This window comes from Protomyctophum parallelum, assembly GCF_964188405.1.
Source record: "Protomyctophum parallelum genome assembly, chromosome: 7".
NCBI lineage: Eukaryota > Metazoa > Chordata > Actinopteri > Myctophiformes > Myctophidae > Protomyctophum > Protomyctophum parallelum.
The window spans coordinates 16,459,132-16,465,131 of record NC_139705.1 but is presented as its reverse complement, the minus strand read 5'-3'; positions in this window follow the sequence as shown (position 1 = coordinate 16,465,131).

Here is a 6,000-nt window from a genome sequence, read left to right as displayed (position 1 = left end):
TGACTGATATTGTCCTTATATTGCACAACGTTTTTTTTTCCAATTAGGCTACTATTCTTTTTTTATTAAATACATTACAATTGTAAAATGAAATGGAACAAAGTAATTGAAAATAACAATTCCCTATTGTAGTAATAATCTGTTACAATTAAGTACAAGTTAAGTATTCAAAATGTAGGCTACTTGACTAAAAGTACAACATTATTGGCATCAAAATGTAGGCTTACTTAAAGTACCAAAAGTAAAAGTAATTGGGCAGAATCTCCCATTTCACAAGATTTCAAGTGTACACAATCTATAAACAAATCCTCTGAAAATAGCAGATGTACAATGTTACAGATTGGCTCTAGAGGGGGGATCCTTAACAGAACCACGTGATGATCATGTTGCCTAATGGTTTTGCCTCAATCAACTGCATCATGAGCTGAGTTGTCATCAATGCACTCTTCTTCCCCACACCAATGTGTTGGTGAAAAATGAGATATCAGGTAGGCCTAAATCAGTAACAATTTAGTGTTTAGCCTACTATTTTATTTTACATTACATTCAACAACAATCTTATGACCAATCCGCTTAATTAAAAACAGTCATCAGTTAGCTAGCCAATTTGCATTATTAGTGAACATTTGTCACGTGTTGAGTTTTGCCTTAGGCTAGTGCAGACGTTCATCATCACATTTTCTTTCAAGGAATTATCTACGTGCCAGCTAGCCAGGGTAAATGTAATTGTAATTCTAACAAGAATGGGTCTGAACGAAGCATAGAACCGCCGGCCATGTTTAAAATTGTGGTCGGCTATTGGGCATTATATTGTTTCATTTTAATTTTGTTTGGGACAATAAGAAACAGCTTGATTCTTAAAAGGTCAAATGGCAAATAAGGTTAAACCTCACCTCACACATGCAGGACCACTTTGCCAAACCTTTTTTGTTTGTTTTGTTTTCGAATACATCATGCATGGAATTACCTCATTTTCATTTTGGAATTGAATAACTGCACTAACACAATGTTTCCACCAGGTGGCGGACTATATCTTGATGGAAACCTACCAGTAGCCCTATGGTAAGAAAACACTTTGTTTAGCCTACTTTTTGTATCCTTTCCTATTAGGCAGTGTTAAAGTAACTAAGTACATTTACCCAAGTAGCCTAATGTACTTGAGTACACTTTTCTTTTTCTTTTTTACTTTACTTATTTCCAATTTTCTATATTTTCTTGTACTCCGCTACATGTCAGAGGCAATAATTGCATATTATTTTAAAACTTTAATTACTAGTTTTATTATCACAAAACATACATTAACCACTTCAGCAACTTCATCTACAAGCTCACAACGTGTCCCTTAATTTGCACGCATTTGTAAGCTTGTAGATCTGCTATTACTTTAAGTACATTTTGATGCAAATAGTTTTTAACTTTTACTCAAGTGAATTTTGAATACCAGACTTTTACTTTTAACTGTGTTTTCGTTGTGGTGTTGATACTTATGTAAGTACAAAATGTGAGTTTATTGGGATATACATAGTATATTGTTGACTAATTTGAGAAACCAATTGTTATGCTGACAGTTAAAATTTAGAGGAAATCTTGAAAAAACAAGAGGTTGACCGCACACGCCAATAGCCAGAGTGCCAATATTTTATTAGAACAGCAGGTAAGACAAAAATGAATCCAACGTTTCGGCGGTTAAGCCTTCATCAGGGAATACAGTTGCAATACAGAATATTTAGGTAACAATAATAATTAGTAGGTGAGGTTCTGACGCACGGAAGCTTGACGTCAGACTGAAGACAAAGACAAAACCAAACACCCAAATCAATAATCGATAAATCTGTGGGGTTTTTCAGTTCAGTGGCATTGCAGTCAGTGGTCAGTGCCATTGGCTACTACCAGTGGTGGAAAGTACATTTACTCAAGTACTGTAATTTTGAGGTAAACCTTACTGGAGTATTTACAAATTTAAATTACCCAGTTCAGCCCTGTATCCTAATAAAACATTGGCACTGGCTATTGGCGTGTGCAGTCACCCTCTTGTTTTTTCAAGATTTCGTCTTCTCCCGTGTGCCGGCACCGCTAGGACTTTGGTGTGCGTTACACAGTTATATTAACACCACGTGATGTCTGTGAAGTAGGCCTATTGAAGGTTTGTCACTGTGTGTGCAAGCAACTTACACTGTGACAGTCCCAACAAGATTATCACAATTCTTCCATGTCTGCTACAAGGAATTTGCATGACACATTTTGAATCCACTCCCATTTCAGACAGACAGACAGACAGACAGATGCGCGCAAACGCACGCACGCACGCACGCACGCACGCACGCACGCACGCACACACACACACACACACACACACACACACACACACACACACACACACACACACACACACACACATAGGTGCAGTGTGAAGAAGTGGGAATTTATTGTGGTGTCAGTGGGTCAGTGGGTTTGTGTTTGTTTGTGTGTGTGTGTGTGTGTGTGTGTGTGTGTGTGTGTGTGTGTGTGCGCGTATGTGCATGTGTGCGCGAGTTTGCACAGGGTGTGGCTACAGAAAATCAGTAACAAAGATATGACATCTGTGTGTCATCTTTGTGAAATCTGTGTGTAGGAAGAGAAGGGAGGCATACTATCATCCGACAGAGCTCCGAGCGCTGCGGGTCGGGAGAGGGTTGCGGTTAGGTTTAGGTGTCTGGAGGTAGGTTGTCGTTCGGACCAATGCTCCGTTGGATGAAAGTACTGCACTCGGAAGAGAACACTATAAAATCCACGTCTGTATCATTTTAGATTTTTAAATGGCCGAAATGTATACAGGGCTGAACTGGGTAATTGACATTTGTAAATACTCCAGTAAGGTTTACCTACAAATTACAGTACTTGAGTAAATGTACTTTCCACCACTGGTAGTAGCCAATGGCACTGACTGCCACTGAAAAACCCCACAGATTTATCGACGTGATTTGGGTGCTTTCGTCTTCAGTCTGACGTCTGACGTCAAGCTTCCGTGCGTCAGAACCTCACCTACTAATTATTATTGTTACCTAAATATTCTGTATTGCGACTGTACTGAAATATTAATTAGAAAACGTAGAGAAAAACTGGCAACCCCTACCAAAGATTTGGCGACCCCTCTGGGGGGCACTCACGACCCCCAGGTTGTGAACCATTGATGTAGAGTGTTTGTTCATATGTTTGTATTATGTTGTGTCAGCTTTTTTCACTCAAGAAAACTAAATAAAAACTAAGCTATGATTGAGTAAAACTAAGACTAAATATGTTGACAATTTTGTCAACAAATAAAAACAATAGTTAAAATGTTAGGGAGGGACTAGTGGAGAAGAGATCCGGTAGAACTAAAAGACAAGTCATTTTATGCTTGGCCGTCATGGTCCGAAAATAGCCGATCTACAAGCCCATGTAGATCTGCTATTTTCGGTATAGCCAAACTATACAAATCAGGCATTATTTACGACGCCACCAAGGCCTGCCAAAATAGCTTTTAGTCGACTACAATCAACTGTAGATTTAGACGACTAAACTCTTGTGATATTTAATCCACTAAAACTAGACGAAAAGTAAAAGATTCCAGAGGACAAATTAACTAAATGTGATTTCATTCAAAAAAGATAATTATGACCAAAAACCACGTCAAAACCTGCTGTCTTAATCAACATCGGAGCCTGCTTCTTCTTCTCCCGCAAGCAAGGCGTCCCACTTCAATGATTACCCTAGAAGGCAGGAGAGTGAGCACGCGCGCATCGCGCACACACGCGGTGTCCTGGTGTGACCTGGGTGTGTGTGTGTGTGTGTGTGTGTGTGTGTGTGAGTGCTATGAGACAGTGTTATCAGATCGAGCACTCACACCCAGATAAAACCAGAATTTCACAACACTATCAGCCACACTCTCCTCCTGTATAGCACAGCCGACCGGCATAGTAGGCATAACATACAGCAGTGGTTCCCAAAGTGGGGTCCGGGGACCCCCAGGGGTCCTTGAGAGAGTCCCAGTGGGTCCCCATGTGGGCTGAATGGATAGTTAGTAACCAAATGGACCCTTTGTCTGTAACTCAGAGTGTACCATTTGTAATTTGTACCATTTGTACACTCTCAGAGTTAAATTAGCTTTGATTTTACATTGTAAATTGGGGTCCCAGATATAGAAATCCCATTAAATTGAGGTCTGTCCGTATGTCAAACAAAGTCCTTAAAATGAAAATGGTTGAAAATCACTGATAGAACCATACAAATATTCTCTTATGTGGGTCCCTGGCATATCTTTTCAAATGGGGGTCTGCGGGCAAATAAGTGTTCATTTGGGGGTCCTTGACATTACAAAGTTTGGGAAATACTGACATACAGTAAACAGTAACCACCATGCAGTGTTGATTTTGACAGCAAAGTTTGCACAAGATTTTAGTTGACAAAATCTACAGTTGATTTTGTCCACTAAAATGTATTTTGTTGGGTCATGATGGCATCGCAAATGCGCTGGTTTTACACTAGATCGGTTATTTTCAGAGCACAACCCCGAGCACCCAAACTTAAAATTACTTGTCTTTTAGATCTATAGTACTCTTCTCCACTATAGTTTTAGTCTAGCTTGTTGACGAAATTGTCAATAAATTGTCAATAAACACAATTCTTTGGGCCAAACAAAGAAAGTATAGAAGAAACGGCAGCTTACAACACGTTTTTGTTGTTTTTATTCTTTTTAATTATTTGTTTGGTCCAAAATATTGTGTTTGTTGTCCTGATTTGTCACGACTCGAGTTGGCTTCGTACGACGCTTAAAAGGTCTTTAAATACTTTTTGAAATGTCAATGGGAAAAATGCATTGGGATTCATTTCCTGGGCCTGGTGTGGTCATGAAAGGGGGCGGGACTGCGACGCTCTATTGCATGGGACTGTTAGGACATCGGATCAAAGATAATATTGTTGCTGTCGGGAGGAAACCACTTAACTCCAAAATGTTCATTTTTCAGGAAATGAAAAATATATATCCTTAAAATGAAGAAAACCTTATCTTTTTTAAACGATGCAATACTGCCACATCAAAGTATGGTGTTGTGACTTTAGATATTGTCAATGCCTTTCATGAGAAGGAGAGAGGTGGTGGAGTTAGCTGTTTTAGCAGACAGTTTGAGGGTCCAATGGAGTTAATAGGTTTTGTCCAATGCGTATTTCCATTGGCTCAATATTTTCAAACACAGAGACGTAAAGGGTGTTCAAAAGCACAGATTTATGGAAGAAAATGGTCAAAAGACCATGAACCAAACCACGTCAGAATCTGCTGTCAGAATGGACACTGCGGCCACCACAGCTAGTAGGCTTACACAGCTTAGTGTACATATCCTGTACAATACAGTATATATATACAGTATCTGTTGCTACAGTATATTAGCTTTCCTCCCTGGCTTCCTTCTTCTTCTCTCTGGTGGGGGGAGGAGGGCGCGGGGGGGGGGGGGGGGGGGGAGGGGGTGTTGGCCGGAGGCCAAAAGAGGCCGAGCCGCCATGCAGCTGAAACTTTTTTTTTACAGGCCAAGCAGGAAGAGAGACTCAGTGAGTGATCGAGGAAGAAAAGAGAGAAGAAAAGAAAGAGAGCGAGAGAGAGAGAGAGACATTTCGAGCCCTCAAACTTTGCCACTTCTCTCTCTCTCTCTCTCTCTCTCCCTCTCTTGTTAAAAAGCCATACTGTATATTCGCCCGCCTCTGTTGGCAGGGGGTAAAGCATACCGTACGGCTGGCCGGGGGAGGACGGGATGGGAGGGGAGGGGAGAGTAGGGGAAGGGAACGTCGCTCGGTTCATAGAGTTCAGCTGAGGAGAGAGAAATAAATTCATAAACAACAAAAGAGACGTGACGTCAGGCTTTTAGGGGTGGGGGGGGAGGGGGGTGGCGTCCCACTCAGCCTCCTCCGTGGAAGAACCCGATTGTTCACACAATCGCGCGCGCGTGTGTGTGTGTGCGCACGCACGTGCGTACAGTGTGAAATGTGTGTCTC